This window comes from Neofelis nebulosa, chromosome 6 (genome assembly GCF_028018385.1).
Source record: "Neofelis nebulosa isolate mNeoNeb1 chromosome 6, mNeoNeb1.pri, whole genome shotgun sequence".
In the NCBI taxonomy this organism is placed as follows: Eukaryota; Metazoa; Chordata; class Mammalia; order Carnivora; family Felidae; genus Neofelis; species Neofelis nebulosa.
The window spans coordinates 91,620,132-91,640,549 of record NC_080787.1 but is presented as its reverse complement, the minus strand read 5'-3'; the positions used below and the strand labels follow the sequence as shown (position 1 = coordinate 91,640,549).

At 37.0% G+C, this 20,418-nt stretch overlaps 1 pseudogene; it reads right to left on the bottom strand.

Moving 5' to 3' along the window:
• Positions 1-18,328: 18,328 nt before the first annotated feature.
• LOC131515450 (small ribosomal subunit protein uS9-like) lies at positions 18,329-18,764 on the bottom strand (annotated as a pseudogene).
• Between the last annotated feature and the right edge of the window lie 1,654 nt (positions 18,765-20,418).

The following is a 20,418-nucleotide window of genomic DNA, read 5'->3' as shown; positions in this document are numbered from 1 at the left end:
TTCTTTTGTTTTCATTTTTAGCTGTCTCAAATGCACAATTCTTATAAAATAACCTGAAATGAGAGGGGTTTGGCTTTGTTTTGTTTGGCTGCCCTTTATATGGCTAGTTTGAAAATATTTCTGAAATGCAACTTTCACTGCAGTCAAGTCACTCCTATTATCTTTCTGTGGTGCCAGCCATGAAGAAAAAAAAAAAATCCATTGCTATTTTAACAATCATATTAAAGAGTAAAAAGACCTTTCCAAAAGGTGAGAGCTTGCCTTTGGTACTGTTAGTTAAATGTCATATTTTCCTCAAGAAATAGGAGGTACCTTTATTAATTTAGTTGACTACAGTGGCATCTGCTACTCCCTTCTGAATTTAGAAAACCATGAAGTTTTTCCTATTTCTCATACAGATAATCTGGTTTACATATTAACTATGGAAGCTGCCCCATTTTTTTTTCTTGGTTCCATTCATTTCAAGCTTAGTTTAACACTAGTTATATTAGTTAGAATTCTTGTGATCAGAAGTGATAGAAACCCAGCTCCAACCAGGTTAAGATAAAAACAGAATTTTATAAAGACATGAGACATCTCACTAAACCCAAAGATAACAATCGCAAGGATTTCAGGAAAAACTCAAATGAGCAGCTTTCTTCTCTATTGCCTTCTGTGGTTCTGCTTCATGTTCTCTCTCACTGTCATTGCTGTTTCACTCTGGTCCACATGCTAGGATGTGTGGTGATACAACTATTCCTAACAGTCCAAACCCCTGATGAGAGCATGACATTCTTGACCCTACGTTCTAAGCCTCTTGGATAAGGACACAGTATGACTAGCCAATTGTCCACCCCAGGCCAGTTGACAGAGGTCATATGGTTTTAAGTTTGATGCAGCTGCTACACTATGGATGATAGCACTGGGAAAGGCCTAGATGTAGAAAAAGTGGAGGTTGATAGTACAACAAAGTAAGAGACATCCATTGCACTAGTGCCCTACCTCGACTATTCTCTATATTAGATTGTTTTTCACCTAAACTATAGAAATTCACTTAGGATCAGATGGAGGTAGAATGCTTTGATTCATGAATATCATGAGGAATCAGTTTTGATTTCTATTAAAAAAAAATGTTGGTTCTAGCAACTTTATTCTTTCTGCAGTGCCAAGTATGTTGTTCCTAGTCAATCCCTCTTTCTTGCTGGTCCCCCCGGCATGTGGTACAGTTGAAAATAAATCATTATGACAAGTGACATTATCTGAAACTCTTTGGTAAGCCCCAGAGAGAGTATCTTGGGTTCCTTCTCATCATCAAAACCTTTGGCCAAGCCATGTACCTGGTAGAACTAAGCCAACAGAGTTCATCCCATATATCTTCTGAAGATATATGGGTAATTTTATAGCATTACTCACCCATCTATCACATAAATGAAGGTAATTTTGCATCTTATATGTTCTCACACTCCTAACCCAGGAAATGACAACTGTACGTTCCTCTAACTGGAAGGATATGATCAAGGATAGGAATCTACTACCACCTATCACCACATAGCCCAGGACATTTGTAGGCTATTCACAAGTTTATTTAGAGGCCCACAGTTACAGATTTCCATTCCGATTTTTCTATGTAATGCACTTTTGGCCAAGTAACTTAACCTTTCTGAAACTATCACCTTATCTATAAAAAGATGCTTGTTATAGCTAACTCAAATTGTTGTAGTAAGTATTAAATAGGATAATATGTACAATGCTACAAGCAGAGTTTTGTCCTTTTAATAAACATCAGTACTCGTTGCTTTTAACCCAACAATTCTGGAGGACAGAGGCTCCGGGTGGCCTTGAGAGGACAGACACAACCAGGCTAACTGGTGGGATTCAGAAAGTCAGCCTCCATGAAGTCCCAGTCTCATGCCTGGATGAAGGAGCACCATCTCTCCTGGCGCATAGAAGCTCCTGGTTGTCACAGCCTCCCTACACTTCACCCTACACTCCTCCTCGATGCATGTTGGCACCTCTGAGACTAGAAACAACTACAGATTTGAGGTTTGATTGATGTCTTTTAGCTGAGCAGCATACAAATCACCTACTACATAATTAAAAGTGATAAAAATTAGGACAAAAAAAAAAAGATCCCAAGAAAGAAAGACAAAAAAGATTGACATTATAATGGCAAAAATACAAATAATTTTTTTTAATTTTTCTGTTTTCAAAACTTACTTCATGTGGTTATATTATTTTCAGGAAGAAAAATAAATTTTATTTATATTTGAAACAAACAGGGAAGCAATAGCAGTTTCAAAGAGTGTTTATCACAAAAGTGTTTATTTTGGTTAAAAAACATGAAAAAGCCTAAATGCCTATCTACAGAAAATGGATAAAGTACGTTTGGGTATATTCACCAAACAAATTACTATGCACACATTGAAAACGACAATGTAGATTTATAGTCATTGAAATAAGATGAAATTCATGGGGCGCCTAAGTGGCTCAAGTCGGTTAAGCGTCCGACTTTGGCTCAGGTCATTGTCTCATGGTTCGTGGGTTTGAGCCCCACATCCGGCTCTGTGCTGACAGCTCCGAGCCTGGAGCCTGCTTCAGGTTCTGTGTCTCCCTCCCTCTCTGCCCCTCCCCTGCTCACGTTCTGTTTCTGTCTCTCTCTCAAAAATAAATAAACATTTAGAAATTTAAAAAAAGAAAAGAAAGAAGATGAAATCCTTAAAAACAGGTGATGGATCAGTATGACCCAATAAATGAAAAAGTATGTGCTGTATATGGAAAGACTAAAAAATTGTTAACTTTCCTATAAATATATGGAATTCAGGATTTTACTTTGTACTCTTGTCTTTATAGTTTTTATATCATCTAAGTATTTCAATATATGTTTGCAATATAATTAAAATCAAATAAAGCTATTAACAATTTGGAGAAAAGTTAATGGTAAATTTTGACCTCGCTTCTGCCTTCATCCTCCCAGAGCTCTTCTTTTCAGTACCATCAAACACAGCCTGGCTGCTGCCTCTCCTTCCATCTCTCTCCACTCTTGACATTGTCTTAATGAGCCTACTCTTAGTTAATCCCCAATACAGATGTTTCAGCCCTTGGTCTCTGAACCCAGATGTTACAGCCAGACATTTCCTGCTTGAGTTTCTGTTTCTGTCTACCTGATGGGGTGCCAGACTCAGCAGCCTTCCTGAGATGCCCCAGGGATGTTCTATTGCAAGGGTGCTGGCCAGAGCCTTCGCCCTGGCACACTCTGTCTGGCAATGTGCATTCTGCTTTTATAAGTGTTATAATTACTGGGGCACCCGGGTGGCTCAGTCAGGTAAGCCTCTGACTCTTGGTTTCTGCTCAAGTCATGTTCTCATGGTTTGTGGGATCAAGCCTCATGTCAGGCTCTGTCCTAACAGCACAGATTCTCCCTGCTTCAGATTCTCTCCTCTCTCTGCCCCTTCCCCATGCTCGCTCTCTCTCTCTCTCTCTCTCTCTCTCTCTCTCTCACACACACACACACACACACACACACACACACACACACACAATAAGTAAGTAAACTTTCTTTAAAAAGGATTACTATTACTACTAATATCATTATTTTTTGGTTACATGGAACAATTCCTCAAGTTTGTCAATAATTTAAATGACATATAATCCTTTTATAACATACCAAAATAGTTTTTGATTTTTTTTTTAATGTTTATGTATGATTCTGAGAGACAGAGACAGAGAGTGAGCAGGGGAGGGGCAGAAAGAGAGGGAGCACAGAATCCAAAGCAGGCTCTAGGCTCTGAGCTGTTAACACAGTGCCCAACACAGGGCTCAAACCCATGGACTGCAAGATCATGACCTGAACTGAAGTAGGAGGCTTATCCAACTGAGTCACGCAGGTGCCCCAAAATAGTTTTTTTAAAGTATCCTTTAATATGCCCTAAATTTCAAGAAATAATATTATAATTGAAACACTCCATTCCTTCCTTCCTTCCTATAAAAAGCAACTTTCTCTTGTATTTTTAGAAGGTACATTTATAATATTAAAACCACACTCAGTTTCTTTATTTATTTCAAGTTAAATGATACTCCTGAGAATGAATAACTCTTCATTAATAAGCACTACTGATAATAAAATACACATCATATGGACATACAGTAAAATATATATTTTATAACATGACAATGATTCTGGTTTCTTTCTCTATAGGGACCTCGGCTTTATTATCAGTGTCCCGTAATAGACTCTGCAGCGACAGAGCTCAACCCTGGGCCTTGTTGCTGCTCTTGAGTCTGTTTGGGTAAGTCCACCAAAGATGCCCGAGAGGACTTGTGAGGGACTTGTGAGGATCATTGGTTTTGGGGTGCATCGAACCCCTCTCTGATGTACCTGCCTATAAGGGTGAGAGGCTTTAACTATGCACCCCCTGTCTGGTAAGGCAGCTACCCCTTTTCTTCTCTGTGAAGCTTTAGTCAATGTGAGACTGCATTAAAAATTGCTTGTACCTTATCAAACATTCTTTTCTCTCAGTAAAGTTTCAGTTATCTGGAGGGAAAAAGAAAAATGCCTATCGCCAATTATGGAATTTGAAATTGACCTCTCTTTTGGCATACAAGGGCTACAGTTGAAATTTCAAAAATTAGGAAACTTGATGTTAACTTACTGTGCCTTAGGGAAATGAGGAGCAAAATATGACAGGCACAGTTTTGGATGTTTTATATAATTTACTTTACTAAAGTTCCACAGCAAGTCTGTGGGGATAGCATTACAATACCCATTTCACAGATAAGATCACATACAGGTAAGATGCAAAGATGGTATTTGAATCCCAGCCTGTTTGTTCAAGAATTTATACCCTGTCTAAACACGGTTCTCACTATAGCCACATAAACAAATTTGCTTCTATACTTAATATTTTGAGTGTGTTTTATAATTGACTGAACTTTTATTTATTTGAATTTGACTTGTTAAATCAGTCACCAAATTTTAGGTACTCAGTGGATGCTCTCATAGGCTAATTGAGGACCAAACTCCATTTGGTAAACACATTACCTGATAACCTCCGCCACCATCGCCATGATGAGAATGACCATTTTTGAGCACCTACTGTGTGCTAGGGTTTTATTATGAAATTAGCACACACTGTTTTATTTAATTTTCACAGTTGTAAACCACAGATTACTACTTGTATCGATCAGGGTTCTCTAAAGAAACAGAACTAATGAGGGGCGCCTGGGTGGCTCAGTCGGTTAAGCAGCCGACTTCGGCTCAGGTCATGATCTCGCAGTCCGTGAGTTCGAGCTCCGCGTCAGGCTCTGTGCTGACAGCTCAGAGCCTGGAGCCTGTTTCAGATTCTGTGTCTCCCTCTCTCTGACCCTCCCCCATTCATGCTTTGTCTCTCTCTGTCTCAAAAATGAATAAAACGTTAAAAAAAAAGAAAGAAAGAAAGAAACAGAACTATGAGAGAGAAAAAGAAAGAGGGAGCCAGAGAAAGACAGAAAGAGAGAGAGAGAGAGAGTTTTATTTTAAGGCATTGGCTCCCAGGAATGTGGGAGCTAGCTAATCCATAGGACAGACAGACAGGCTGGAAACTCAGCATGATTTCTATGTTACAATCCTGAGGCAGAATTCCTTCTCCAGGAAACTGCAGCGTTTTGCTCTTAAGGCTTTCAAATGGTTGGATGAGACCCACCATCCACATTACCAAGGGAAATGTCCTTTACTTAAAGTCAGCTGATTGTAAATGTTAATCACATATACAAAAGAACCTCCTGGAAACATCTAGACTAATGTTTGACCAAGCATTTGACACCATAGCATAACCAAATTGACACATATGATTAATCACCACACTACCCTTTCTATGAAGCCTCACTTTTCTTGATAGCATACTTTAAACAAGGCCACACTCACCAGTTTATTTCTCACGTAGGCCAGTTGGCTTTAGCATCCTACTACCCTCACCCCACCTAATTTCCATCCCTTAAATTCTATCTTGCATCTACATGTTACCTCTAAACATGTCTTTATAAATCACTGCCTGCTTTTTGTCACAAGATCAACTGATTGCCGTGTTACTAACAACTTAGAATAGGCAAAGAGTTCATAGCTTTGACTTTGATTTGTATACCAAAGCCAACACCGTAATCCAAGTCCAGGTCTCCTCTGAACCAGATAATCCAAGCAAAGCGAAATCTATTACCTCCACACAGTTTCCTTAAAGCCATTTGATGTGCCAACAGTGAACATTTGCCTTTAGAAAAAGCTTTCATCCACAGTGTTTCATTTAATCCACAAAGTGTAGCAGGCATCATTACTTCTCATCTTTTGTAGATAAAGAAACAGAAACCAGTAGGCGAAGTAACTTGCCTGTGCTCAAAGAACTTGTGTATAAGATACAGAAGATCTAGAACTTAATCCATTCACTCAACATATATCACTGAATCTGTCATATTTTAGGCTCTGGGATCAAGCAGTGAACAAAACATACACACCACCTGCCCTTACAGAGTCTAAATTCTAAAACGTGTCGTTAGATACCAAGCCAAAAACTATGTATACATAGGGTGTCAGATGCTAATAAGTGTTAATAAAGAAAAATAAGTCAGGTAGCCATCAGGGTATATAAGTTGGGGGGGGGGTGTGAGTTGCGATACAAAATAAGGTGGTCAGGAAGTGCTCATTGAGAAGGTAGCATTTGTTCGAGGTCTGAAAGATATGACTGAGCAAGTCCTGTGGGAATCCTGAGAAAGAAGGTGTCATACAGAAGGGAAGTACTGGTGGAGAAGCTGCCTAATGTGTTTGAGAACCACAGTGGAAGAATTATAGCAGGGTGCTGTCTTAATTCATGCTAATCTGTCATTCCCATTTTCAGATGCCTTTGCTATCAAATTCTATTTGGCAAATCTACATGGAAAGTCAAATATGGTTTACAATATGAAAGCTACAAAATCTACAATCATAATTTTATCCTTCAACATATCTACTAAATTGATACTTCTTATGTGTCATAATAGGAATTTATAGTTCACTTATTAATGGTGCTACAAATTAACTGAAGTGACTGGCAACTAAGCATCGATTCTACTTCTTAGCCAATCCAAAGAGTGATTGTGGTTTTTAAAAATCCTTCTCGGGGCGCCTGGGTGGCTCAGTCGGTTAAGCATCCGACTTTGGCTCAGGTCATGATCTCACGGTACGTGAGTTTGAGCCCCGCGTCGGGCTCTGTGCTGACCGCTCAGAGCTTGGAGCCTATTTCAGATTCTGTGTCTCCCTCTCTCTCTGACCCTCCCCCATTCATGCTCTGTCTCTCTCTGTCTCAAAAATAAATAAACGTTAAAAAAAAAGAATTAAAAAAAATAAAAATCCTTCTCATTTTAGGGAATAATTTAGGCTTGGCAGTGCTTTGTTGAAAATGTATTAAGAATTTTAGAAAACTACTGTTTAAAAAGCCCTTAATAGAAGATACTTTTATAATGCAAGGCAAATTTGAACAAAAATTTGCACCTTAAAGCTATAATATCTGACCATATCTATATTACCAGAGTTTCTTGTTTTATAGGCAGGTTTTTCAAAACACACTAATAAATATTAGTGGTGTCTGTGAAAGATGCTTGTTCATATCATCTCATGAGCCTTCTTATATGCTGATCTTTTATCTAAAATCTGTATCCATATAATGCTATTTAAACAATATTAGAGTGGTGTTGGTAGAAGAGACTAGTCTTATTGCTTACAGTTAAGTTGAATCTGGGTAATATGTTTTACCAATAAAATCTGTGGCCATTATATATAAGATATACCAATTACCCAGTAAATTCTGCACCTATTGTATCACGCTTACTGCCATCTAAGTCATATAAATATAGCAAATAAATGTTCAGGTTCACAGCAGTTTGTGGCACATTTCTCATACATTTCATTTTGCTACTATTTCCTTTCAATCCCTCCCCCCAAAGTGGTAAGTGTAAGGTATCCATTCTCTATTTCCTCCTTTTCAATTCAGCCAGATGTCCAAGTACCACGTGTGGAGGAACAGGGATTGCAGTGACAAAAAGCCAACTAACTCCATATGCAGAAGTATTCAGAAAGGAACTTCTTAAATTGGGATTTAAGAAAAGCTGAACTTGTAAAAGTACACTTTAAGATTTTTCTGTATTTTCCAATAAATGCTGTGAAGGAGTTGCTTCAAGCATAGTAACAATCAATAGCAAAAAGAAACTTTTAAAAATCCCATTGGTCCTGCAGCCTCTTGCCAGAGTCCCACACAATAGCAAATACTTAGGAGGAGAATGGCTGCAGTGGAGCAACACTAATACATTTGACACAGCTTCCACCCCATCATCATGCAGGGGGGTCTGCGTTTATCCCTTTGTACATTGGAGACTCTTTTAACCAGGCATCCCAGGATGAAACGGAACCATTTTCCTCACGGCAAAACAAATCCTTCTCTGGTGAATTTTGTTATTGTTTATCGTGACGCTGTTTTATCAGCGCTAAACTGTATGAACGCTTCAATTAGTTCTTGATGAATGATCCCATAAAAGCATGTAGTTTCATTTCCCCTGCCACCAGATATTTCACTGAGCGTTATTAAATGAAATATAATTGGGATAAGATTCAGGAAACGTGGATAGCTGTGGTGCTCCTCAGTTCAGCCTAAAATGGTTAGTCATCGGTGTAGCTGAATCACATTCGATGCACTGTCCATAGAGATTCCCATCGCTTGATCCTGGGGAGAGCATACAGGCAGTAGATATAGTCTGATGCACAATCTCTGTCCTTTAGTAAGGATAAAGGCCTATGGTAAGGTGCTGAGTTCAGTGTTATGTCAAAGAGTTGTTATGTCCACAGAGGAGCAAAAAGCATCTGCATCAATCAGACGATAGAATATACCCACGTTATAGGTTACATAGCAACTATTACATTGTTCCAGCGATAGGTGGACACCATCAGTTTTCTTCTTTCTCCTTAGTACAGGAACACCAGTTTTTAGGTAGGCGTATTGACACATAGAATAAAAGACTAACTTCTCTGCTTCCTCTGTATGTTACGGTGCTATGGCCAAAAGAAATGTAAATATGAGGTATGAGACTTCTGAGAAACCTTTTTAAAGGGAGCTGATTCAGCTGAGGTCAGACTTCTTAAAAACCCTTTCTATCTTTCTTCCATCTTCTGGCTTGCACTGCAGAAGCAAAAACTGAAGCTTCAGCAGCTACACTAGATCAAGACATGGCCTGTGGTAGGATATTAGTGCAGAAAAAATAGAAGCTTGAGTGCCTGAAGTCATTGTGGAGCTACCATCTAAGCCTTGACCTGCTATCCCAAGTTTTCATTTATATATGATACTTCACTCTTCTGATTGCAACACTATTGTAGGCAAAAGAACCAGCTGTGACTATAACTGAGACAATTATTGAACCTTAATATATGTATTTTTTTCAACATATTTTTAAATAATGGAATATCACTACCTTGTATTGGTCATTTTATGAAGCATTCTAATGCATTTTCACATTTCATCTTTAAAACAAACCTGTAAGCTAGGTACTTATATTATCTCTTTTAAAAATTAGAGAAGGAAATCACAAAACCATTCAGCACATACTCTGTTCGGTGGCGAGGGTATCTGGGAGAGGAGAGGGATCAAAATTCAGGATTTCAATGTTTCTTTCTTTAATGCAACAGGTTTTACTTTTATATTTACCTCATGTGCTACTGATCATTCTGAGTGCTTGGAACACATAAATGAACAAAATAAAGATCCCTGCCCTCATGGAACAAATATTCTAGGATAGTCTCAAGAGTTCTTAACTACAACCGTGAACAATATTTTACAATGTGGTCTGGACCCCTCGGCCACCCAAGATACTTTTAGTGGATACACACGATCAAACTTTGTCATTTGTTTATTTCTTTCACTGTGTTCATAATTGCACCAATGGTACAAAAAGTAGAGGTGGATACAGCTGCTGGCAGTTTGCACCACACCACTAGAAGCCATGGTTATTTCTCACCACCACAGATCCACATTTAATAAATAAATAGTTCAACTAATTAATTAAATGAAGAGCTTCCCTTAAGAATATCTCAGTAAAGCAATAGGAATTTATGATTTTATTAAATCTTGACACTTGAGTACACCTCATTTTAATAACCGTGTGATGAGGTGGGAAGTATACAAAATGCACTTTTGCTATATGCTGCAGTACGATGGTTATCTGGAGGAGAAGCACTTGCAAAAATGAATCACAAGCTGAACTAGCTAGTCTTTCATGGAATATCATTTTACTTGAAAGAATTAATGACAAACTTGTTATTCAGGCATGGGTATTTGGGAGGTACTTTATTGAAAATGATTAAAATAAACTTGTCAGAGGAAGAAACCAATGGTGTTTTCTGCCAGTGATAAACTTTGAGCTTCACATTACTTAAGATTTTTCTGATGAAATTGGTGATGATACTGATAACATATTTTCTATAACCCATCAGAGGCATCCATTTAGCAACTGAGTTTTAACATAGTGTCGGTTACTATTCAAGTATCTCCTTAAAATTAAGATGATGTCAGTTTTATATGTTCAGATTTATATATTTGATATCAGGATAGTAAGATTTACTCTTTGGGGTTTTGTAAAATTTAAAAGAGATAACAAGTGTGGGGTGCCTGGATGGCTCAGTCGGTTGAGCTTGAGCGTCTGACTTTGGTTCACGTCATGATCTCACCTTTTATGGGTTCAGGCCCCTGTGGGGCTTTGTGCTGTCAGATCCTCTGTTTCAGATCTTCTGTGCCCCACCTCCCCCCACCTGCCTCTCTCTCTCTGCACTTCCCCTGCTCACGCTCTCTCTCTCTCACAAATAAATAATAAAACGTTTAAAAATAATAAAAAGTAAAAGATTTAACAAGTGTTAAGACACTGAAAACACCTGGAAAATTACAGTTACTTAAACATTTTGATTTTCTTTTGATATTTTCATTTTCTTGGCCCCAGGAGATCCTTTGATAATAAACTAGCTCTCATCCACTATGGTGGCCATGAAAATAAGCCTCTCAGATCTTTCCCAACTGCAACAAAGGATAATTGACCTTGGGCCTTAGCTCATTCCTCTCAGACCCAGAGTTTGCACCAAAGCTGCGCTTCCCACAGGCTGCTCCTGTTCAAGGACTGACATGGCAAGGATGCTAAGGCAGCCCTGCTCCTAGGAAAGCAGTCAGAAAATTCTCAAAATTCTGGTCAGAAAAGCATTGGGAGTCCAGAAAATCAGTTTGCCCAAAGAACTAAAGAGCTGAGAATGTATTAAGTGAATCTGTTACTAGGTGGAAAGCTGTCCTGGGATATGGAACTACAAAGATTTGTGAGGTGGCTTCAGTTGGCTATGAATAAGACACAGAGACTAATAGGCAGAAAAATGTAATATCAATTAACCCCAAACCTTTTAACCACAAATTTCAACTCAGAAATTCAAATTCATTTAATTTTGCTCACAGTGAGTTCTGGCCATGTGTACATTTTAAATGGTCTATAAAACTGTATCATTTATTATACTGAGTTCTATTCTATCATATATTCGAGTCATACAGACAGACACAGAGACACAGACACACACAGACACATCCACACACGCTCCATGTTTTAGTTCTCTTTCAATTGTAGAATGAAATAACCACCTTGGGAAAAAAAAAATTGAAGGAGAGAAAAGAGGATTAACCTAACCCATGACCTGCTCCTGATCCCCATAATCTTAAATTTAATATATTCTGAATCAGCTTTCCATATGTTTTTAGAAATAGAATATTATAAATAGGAATAAAATTATATTTTCTATTACAAACAATACTTAGACTACACTGATAATAATAAAATGTAAATATAGAAATAATAAGTAACAATGCAATAAATGGTAAAAAGTAAAAATTACTGCAAAAGTTTTCTGTTCTTTCCTCTAACATCTATGCATTTCAGTAACTTTTCTTAGACATTCAATTTACTTGTAATTATGATACCATTTTATGTCCAAAACTCTCACAACCCAAACAAATTTGAAATTTAGACAAAAAAAAAAAAAAAAGGATTATTTGGCTACATGCAGATTTCTGGGATGGAAAATTGTGGCAATTGTGTAGTTGACAATGATGACCATGGTGATGATGGCTTAGCACTCATCACTTTTCACAGTTTTCCCTAAGATTAACTCAACCTCACAATGTTTCGGTCAAGTGGATGAAGCAGATAAACTTTTTTACCTAAAGAGAAAAGTACAGCAGTCCAGATGACTTACTTGTCATCACAGAACTTGTTCTCCTGACTTGTAGGCTCCTCCTCGAGATCACACATAACATGAAGTAAGGTAAAACTGTGTTACATGATTCAAAACCATAGGGTTTTGTTCATCATTTATATACTATTTTCCCTTGGATTCTTATATGAGAGTTAAAGGAATATAGAAATATAGCTTTTGACACTAATCTTATTTTCTTGATAAGGAGATCTTATCATATTTTACTTAACAGTTAAAATGGTTCAAATCAAATGGGAACATTTCAAAAGTAGATTGTATATAAACATATCAGTTCTTCACAACTTGATCTGCAGGTTCAGTACAGCCTCAATCAAAATCTCAGCAAGTTATTTTGTGGATATCAGCTAACTGATCCTAAATTTTATATGGAAAGGCAAAAGACTGAGAATATCCTACATAGTATTGAAGGAGAAGAACAAAGTTGGAGGATGACAATACCCGACTTCAAGATTTACAATTAAGCTACAGTAATCAAGACAATTTGGTACTGGCAAAATAATAGACAAATAGATCAATGGAACAGAATAGAAAGCCCAAAAATAGATCTGCATAAATATAGTCAACGAAGCTTTGACAAAGAAACAAAGGTAATTGATGCAGCAAAGATAATTTTTTTCAATAAATGGTGCTGGAATAACTGGATATTCAGATGCAAAAAAAAAAAAAAAAGGAATCTAGACACAGACCTTATACTCTTTAAAAAAATTAACTCAAAATGGATCATGGACCTAAGTGTAAAATGTGAAACTATAAAATTTCTAGAAAACAACACAGAAACTCTAGATGACCTTGGTTACAGCAATGACTTTTTACATACAACACCAATGGCAAAATCCATTGAAGAATTGATAAACTGGAGTTTATTAAAATTAAAAATTTCTGCTCTACAGAAGAATGTCAAAACAATAACAAAAAAAAGAAACAAACTACAATATAATTTCATATATATATATATATATATATATATATATTCACACAAAGAACATTCAAACTCAACAATAAGACAACAAATAACCCAATTAAATAAACATGGGCCAAAGTTCTGGATAGACACCACACAAATATTATATGGATGCAAATAATCATATTAAAATATGCTCCACATCATATGTCTTCATGGAAATGCAAATTAAAACAAGATACTATTAGCTACCTATTAGAATGGTCAAATGTCAGAACACTGACAACACCAAATGCTGGCAAGGATGTGGAGCAACAGGAACTCTCATTTATCACTGGTAGATGTACAAAATGATAGAGCCACCGTGCAAGTTAGTTTGGCAGTTTCTCACAAAACTAAATGTACTCTCACCATACTATCCAGCCACAGCAGTGTTTGATATTTACCCAAAGAAATTGAAAACTTATGTCCTACCTACATAATTATAGTAGCATTATTCATAAGTGCCAAAACTTGTAAGCAATTAAGTTGCCCTTCAGTAGAAGAGTGGAAAAACTGTGGTAATTCAGATAATGAAATATTATTTGGTGCCAAAAAGAAATGAGCTATAAAGCCATGAAAAGACATGGAGGAAACTTATGTGCATATCACTAATTGAAAGCCAGTTTGATTGTACACTTGAAACTAATATAACACTGCATGTTAACTATATGGAATTAAAATTTTAAAAAAGACCTTAAGAAGTACATGCTAGTCCTATTATTTAATGAGTTGACTTGAAGTCTCTTCTTATCCATATTATTTTGATTTCATAAACATTGAATATGGGTCAGCTTCATAAACATTTATTATTCTAAAAAATAGAAAGAAGCCAATTTGAAAAGGATATGTATTACACGATTCTAACTATATGATATTCTGGAAAATGCAACACTATGGAGACAGTAAAAACATCAGTGGTTAGTAGGGGTTAAAGGGGAGGAGAGATGACTAGGCAGAGCACAGAGGAGTTTTAGGGGGTGAAACTACTTGGTATGATACATAACATTCATACCTGTCCAAACCCATAGAATGCACAACACCAGGAATGAACCCTCATGTAAACTATGGACTTTGAGTGATAATGATGTGTCATTGTAGGTTCCTCAATTGCAACAAAAGTACCACGCTGGTGGGGGATAGTAATAGTTGGGGAAACTGTACACGTGAGGGGGCAGAGAGTATATGTAATCTCTCTTTTCTTTGTGCTCAATTTTGCTGTGAACCTGAAACTACTCTAAAAACTGAAGTCTATTTTTTTTTAAAAAGTAGATTGCGTATGATCTGCATAACATTTTTAAATTATAATCTGAGACTTGGGTACTGAAAGCAGTATTTTGTAGAGCTGTGGGAATTTTCTTTCAGAGCCTTCATAATGCTGTTGGGCTTCTACTTTAAAAGACTTCATTTTGCTAAGGGGTGGCATGTTTTCCACTTTGAAGATTCTGACATGTTTAAATGGTCCTGTCTTTGAAGAAATGAGTATCTGTGGGATTCCCTGGTGAGGAAGTTTTCTATTCAGGGAGAAAGAAAGTCCTCTGTTGAAATTATTTACCAGATTATGGTTTTAACCCTGGAGACAGTCTAATCCCTGACAGGGTTATCATCTTTTTGAAAATATTAATATGTTTGGAAAAGGTTCTACTTCTGAAGAAATTCTGATTGCTGGAAGGAGGCTATCTTTAAAATTTTAGCAAGTTGTTGTTTTCAAGAGTGTTCTGTAGTGTAAGATGACTTCTCTGGGAGAATATTAAAATAAGAGGTAATTTCTTCTGTTGACATTTCCTTATAGAATTCTATGAAAATCAGAATAGAACTAGTATGTCATGAAGTGTGCAAATCAATGTTCTCATTTAGTACATTAATTTAAAATGTTAAATGAAATTTGTTTAACTTAAAAGTATGTGTATGCTTTTATTGGTCATCTCTTATATGTTGGCAGTTTAAATATATAAAAGACATCCACAAAAACAATGATAAATATTAAGTCTGAGGTCTACTAATGAAGGAAAAAGCAATATCTTTATCAGTTGTCCTTTTTATTCCATTTTTAAGACACAAAACATTTCTGAAGATAACACAGATTCCTCAATTGGAGAATTCACATGAACAAAATGAAAGAAAATGAAAGGAATAAAGGGTTGTAATTATAAATATTTTAATGTTTTTCATAGAGACAAAAAAATGAAATGAAAGAAAGAAATGGGGTGGTGAAGAAATAAGTTAGGTAATTACACGAATATTATCTCACTTTCCTCCCGGTATGATGTGAAGCACAATGAGGAAAGGGCCACAAAATAGTGGGGGAAAAGAATAATGAACTTAATAATGAATCTAATTTCACTAAAAACAGAAAACTGAAACACAATGGTTGTTTCAGTAAAGTTTTATTTAATTTTTTCTTTATTTTTCTGATTTATGTGTTTTATATGAAGAAATAATCTAGTTTGCAAATATTTTTTATGCAACTTGAAAATCTCAGGAAGAGATATGTAATTATGTAAAAACAGTGTGAAATTACAATAAATCTGGAGTGAAACTTGATATGATTCAATGGCTTGGCCTAGCAGTAAAAGCATTTAATCTAGAGCTTGGCCCCAGACTACTTTGTAATTGTATGTCCTCTGATCACTTTACACAGTCTTCAGCTAAACTGCAGCCCTCATTTTCCTGAGCACACCTCCATATACTTTTGCTCATTTTGTCTCCCTCTCCTAGAATATCGAGTCAATGCCTATACTAATTTTAAGGATTATCTTAGTCCATTCAGGCTGCTATAGCCAAATACCAGAAACTGAGTGGATTATATAGAACAGAACTTTATAACTTATAGTTCTGGAGGCTGGGAAGTTTAAGATCAAGGTGCTGGCAGACTGGGAAATAAGAACCCACTTCTTGGTTCATAAACGGTCTTTTCTCTGTGTCTTCACTTGGAAAGGAAAACAAACAAACAAACAACTAGCTCTTTGGGATCTCTCTTATAAGGGCATGAGTCCCATTCACGAGGGCTCTACTCTCAAGACCTAAGCTCCTCCCAAAGGCCCTACTTCCAAATACTATTACACTGGGCATTAGGTTTCAATATATGAGCTTTAGGGGGACACAAACATTCAATCTATAGCAAGGATCAAGCCATGTTTTGCTTCTTCCTTGGAGCCGTCACTGGCATCAGAGCCCATTGGACCTCTGGGTTCGTGGAACTGCAACTGTGTATGTTCTTGTATATCCCTGGGTCAAGGTCCATTGTTGAATAACTTGTAGGAAGAGATAGGCACAAGCCCAGTTCTATATAAGATATGACTTTGCATTTTTGAGTTTAATATTTTAAAGTGGAGAATCCCTATTCACCAAGATGTTGTACAAAGTGAGAATTATTAATGACTTCAATATTTTGCTGGCTCAAGAAAAACAGATCTCATATTTAACCATGAGTCTGCCTAATTTAATAAGGTATTATTTGATTATTTAAAGTTGCATTTTTCCTTGAATAAGATGTTTATATTATTGCTATTAAACTCTATTTCAAATAGATATTCAATCTGTTATTGCTAGACATTAGAATGAGAAATAAAACATCATGGGGGCACCGGAGTGGCTCAGTCGGTTAAGTGTCTGACTTCAGCTCAGGTCATGACATCACGGCTCGTGAGTTTGAGCCCCACATTGGGCTCTGCGCTGACAGCTCAGAGCTTGGAGCCTACTTTGGATTCTGTGTCTCCCTCTTTCTCTGCCCCTTCCCTGCTTACTCTGTCTCTCTCTCAAAAATAATAAATAAACATTTAAAAAAAGAAATAAAATTTCATTGTATATTCATTATTTGCTGTTTTAAAAACTTGGTACCTATACAGATGGATCTATTTATTGTTATGTGTTATTTAACCAAATGTGATTCTGTTAACACAGAATAGCCTTCTCGGATCTGGAGGTTTACATACATATGTGGATGTAATTTCCCCCAACATTCCTTCATTTGAATCAATACACAGTTTTTCATAGAGCAAATCATGACTTTATATGGGAATTTAAAAAAAAGTGCAAACTACAAATGCAAATCTGGGTACTCAAATTTCACGGCATAATCTAAAATATGATTAATTACTACTTTAAGGTTATCATTTGAATGAAAACACAATATTAAGTGAAGTTCTAATAGGAACTTCCGTCTGTAGTAGAAAACTATTTCATGTATAGTATATCTGCAATAAATAGTTGATGACTAATTGATCAATATTGATATGTGTACTACATTAAAATAAGATTATAATTGGATATAAAATAATTAGATTTATGAATCTGTCCTTTTAAGGATCTTAAAATAGAGTAATAAAGATAGAATTAAACTAGTGAAAAATATGAGACTAGTTAAATATGCATATGCAAATTATACAACAAGTCTACATTCTCAAATTATTTTAATTATTTGGAATCTTTTTTCAAAAAGTTGTTAAGATAAACGGGGAAAAAATATGACTTCTTCTAAAAACTTTTCTTGATCAACACCACTACTTCTCCATAGCAGGATCCCTTGCTCTTTCAGACTCCATTTTCTAACTTTACCCATTCCCATTCTGACCTCTGGAAACTTCCCTTCAAACAGCTCTTGCTAAGGTTAGCCATGATCTTTAGTCACCAAATCTGATGAAAAATTTCAGTGTTAATTTTAATAGCATTTGATGCTATTTACATTCCTTCTTTTAAAATCTTTCTTCTGCTCCCCTTGTTGTTTTCCTGCACGTATTTTCTAGCAGATTTCCTCTTCATTGGCCCTTGACTAAGATCGCCCCTCTGTCAATGTTGCAGCTCTTCACAACTTGGTCCTATACTTCTTTTTCATTATTCTATATTTTCTTCTGCCTCACACGTGCACATGCAGTCAATTAATATTTTACCTCCTTATCCCATTCTAGATCAAACATTCCGTTATGTAAGGCAGAAGCCTCTGAGTCATTATAGGAACCTTCTTGGTATATGATGAATCCATATACCAAATTCATCATAAAATTCTACCATTTTATGTCCTAAATATTCCTTATTTTCCCTGTGACAATAGTTTATTATTAAGGTGAACCCTGATTCCCACCAGTTACTTATTATAAAGGTGAACCCTGATCCTCACAATAGGCCTATCCGTAGGATTTCTGATAGGGAGCACAGCACCAGGACTGCCCAACTTTTTGGATTCGCAGCACCAGGGATCAGCAACCAGCAGAATCTGGTCGTACTGGATGAGGATGTCTTTGATCTCTTTCTTGGAAGCCTCATCCACGTATTTCTGATAATAGGCCACCAGAGCTTTGGAGGTGGACTGGAAGATTGTAAATCTGGGCCACATGACCACCACCCTTTACTCAGTCTCAGATGTCCACCCTGGCAAACAACTCCTTGCCCAGAAACAAAACAGGTGCAGTAGTTTGTATTGCTGCATGAGCAGCTCAATCTTCCAGGGCCTGCCCATTCACCCTGATGACGCTGTTGCCCCATTTGCAGTGCTCCACGGCTATGACCTTCTTCTTGCATCTGAGGACCTGCACTGGACTGCAGAGGACCCTTAGATGGCATGGTCGTGAATGTAGACAAGACCTCCTCACCAAGTGGTGCACAAATTCCTCTCTAATTCCTCCAGTTTATTTCACAAAATCCCACTGTCCCCTCTTTACCTCTATGCATACTGGCTTTGTTTTATGACCTCAGATTCATTTATCCATATCTTCTGAAGTCCATATCTTCACTAGTACCTTACATTTCGTGGATAAAGATTTCAATCAAGTAGTTTTGTGGGGGGAAAATATGATTTCTGGAATTGGGAATGCCTAGATTTGAATCTCAGATTATTTGTTACTAGCATTGTGACCTCCACTTATTATGAAAGGTTTCTCAACTTTAGTTTCCTCTTCTATGAAATATAGATAATAATACTTCCTAACAAATGTGCTGCGAGGATTAATGTCATGCTACTTACTTCCCTGAGTTGAAGTAGGATTATGTTGGTTTAGTTTCTAGCTCCCAAGGTACTTAAACATATCAGGTGTTCAATAAGTATCTAATGAATGAAAGTAAAGGACAGAAAGAGGAGATAGATGAAAGGAAAGGAGAGGAGAGGGGAGGAAAGAGGAGGGGAAGGGAGGGGAGGGGAGGAGGCTATAAATGGATACATTTACAAAAGGAAGGAAAGAGAAGGGAAGGGAAAAATGCAAAGAAACTGAGAATTTCTCCTTTCCAATTCTCTCCTTTCCAAACTCCAATTTCTCTGCAAACAACAGATTACATAGACTTGAATGAATCATTCATGAAGTGGACTAAGAAAAAAAATATAGTTGATTGGGATGAAAGGGACAGGAAGAGGATGGAAGAGTGTCACTCTTATGCAGTAAGAAGAAAGGAAACATTACAGATGTGTGAGAGATTATTCTAGCCTTTGCACCTCAAAGAGATTGCAGCATGAGAATGATGAGGGAAGAAACCACATATGTAGTAATGGGTCTGCATCTGGGTTCAGGGTGGGTGTGAGACAAAAAATGGGGAGGGAAACATAGAAAAATTATAAGGAAAATTGCTAAATGTTATTTACAGACTGGCTGTGAGGGATCATGTTAACTGAACAGATCAAATAAATACTGAACATCATCCCACAAGCATACATTCCCTTCTCCAACCTTCAGGTGTCCAGTCATGTTGCACAGGTTGGCCAGTTGGGAAAGTAGGATAAGGTTAATGAGCATGGTGGAATGGTGAACAGATGATTGTTTTGGGGTGGAAGACACATATGTGACATAACACATCTGGCTGATTTCTAAAGACAGGTGATCTCAGTGCATCTGGGAAGATGTGAGTAGGTCAGGGATGGAGATAAGCTTTGGGAGCAAGCTACATGTACTTGATAGTTTGTATCACTTAAAGACCCTTGAGAAGTAATTTTGTCAGTAACCGGAAGGTCAAGGGGGTAATTATCTCAGAGGAATGGAATGTAGCTATGAGGGAAAGCAGGAGAGAGGACATATGGATAAGGAAAAAAAAAAAAACCCTGAAAAATACTAGTGAAATTCTGGATAAGGGTGGGGTCTGAATAGTAAATGCCTCACTGCAGTAAGGTTAGAGGTATTTTACTACCTCTTTCCAGAATGGGGGACCAAATGGGGAAAACATGTGCCAGTCTGACATCTGGTAGTTCCTACTTCTCTAATCTGGGTGAATAAATTCTATGAATGGAGGAAAG